Raw genomic sequence first — 1,554 nt, 5'->3', positions numbered from 1 at the left:
TAATTTCCCAACATATGCAAGTTAGTAGCAGACAGTTTCATAACATAAAACTTCACAATGGGGCTCTACTGGCTGGCAAACAGACTATAAGGACAATATAAGGACATAAAGTCAGCAGGCAAAGAAATGTATTCCCCATGTGGTTCCAATGCTTTGCTGATGTTTGTTTTCCCTCTTTTGTGAAATATATTTAAATGGTCACCATTAAAAAGTGAGACAACAAGGACTGTGAGTTGAATGTGAGTGAAGCCTCGGTGGAGCTACGGGACTCTTCACCAGTAAAGCAAACATGCCACTCAAGATGTACATTAATGGCCATCAGACGACACAGAGGCTGTAAATGTTTCCAGGCCTCAGCTCGTAACGTTATGACTAACTCAACACAAACTCCTGCAGCTCAGCAGCTTTCGGCAACAACAGATCATCCATCCAAATCTCTACATGTCACCGCTGCTGTATGAAAACCCTATGAAGACCCTGGACTTTAATGAGGTGTGAAGTCACCTCCTGGCAAAACCCAGAGAAACACTGTGAATTAGATATGAGAAATGTATCATAAAATCATTTAAAGCTGATTATGTTTCCATTAAAGCATGTGAAAACTACAGCTACATACAAAAGAAACAATCAATGCTCAGGTTTGGAAAAACATCCTAAGGGCCTGAGTCCACATTGAGCTTTATACTGTTTCTTCTTCCTTTGAAACACCTTGATTCGCCGTGTTGTGGACAGCTGATATACAATAAACTTACCTTGCTCTCTGTATTTTAAGGTGCAGCTACTATAAAGCTCTCCGATGGTCTATGTGCCAGAGTCCAAAACTCTGAAGTAACAGACCATTAGAAACATAATGTAGACAGGTTATTATATTATATGTGAGTTTAAAAGAAGTGGGCATTTACCAGGCTAATAAAAGACACCATGAGTTACATTATGGAAACTGTAGGATCCAGTGTTTCTGTAGCTTGACTCATACGACAGACTAAAGAGACATTTTGGCCTCTGCTGCATGTATTTCTTTTTTAATCTGTCTCAGTACCCAAATATTATGTAATCTCTGCAGTATCCCTTTAATTACTCTTTAGATTCAACTGTTCAAACTAATCGCTCCGAAAGTGATCCCAATGATATTGATCGCCACTGTCGTTATAGCTGTAGTGTGTACAATTTATTATGAAAAGACATATTTATAGTCATTGTTAAAGTTTGCGTTCTTGGTGTGGACGGCCCTTTAATCTGTAAAAAAATATGGCTCCTCCTCTTAATAACATTTACAAGAACCCTTACGAGTACCTAATATAAAACATCCAATCAGAGCCACGAGGTGTCTCTAGAGTCAATCACTGCTTGTCCACACGCTGCCTCATGCTCTTGCTTCAGTAGAAGCTTTGTAAAGACAGAAACAACATTTAATAAACTGCCTATTTCTCCTTTGCCAACAACAGAATACACTGCAGTTCCTCTCACACTGCAGGCTTCATTCAGCTCTACGTCTTTGGTGACAGCCAGAGACGACCACACTGACCTTCGCAGCGGCTCTTCAGAAACCTGTGG

At 40.0% G+C, this 1,554-nt stretch overlaps 1 protein-coding gene across 1 annotated transcript in view; it reads right to left on the bottom strand.

Moving 5' to 3' along the window:
• The window catches only part of scara5 (scavenger receptor class A, member 5 (putative)), a gene marked incomplete in the record, with an annotated part of 96,412 nt that overhangs the window by 48,475 nt on the left and 46,383 nt on the right, over positions 1-1,554 (bottom strand).

This window comes from Morone saxatilis, unplaced genomic scaffold, assembly GCF_004916995.1.
Source record: "Morone saxatilis isolate NCDOM2014 unplaced genomic scaffold, NCSU_SB_2.0 Contig7, whole genome shotgun sequence".
Lineage (NCBI taxonomy): Eukaryota > Metazoa > Chordata > Actinopteri > Moronidae > Morone > Morone saxatilis.
Note: the sequence above shows the minus strand (reverse complement) of the source record. Positions and strands in the feature narration are given on the sequence as shown.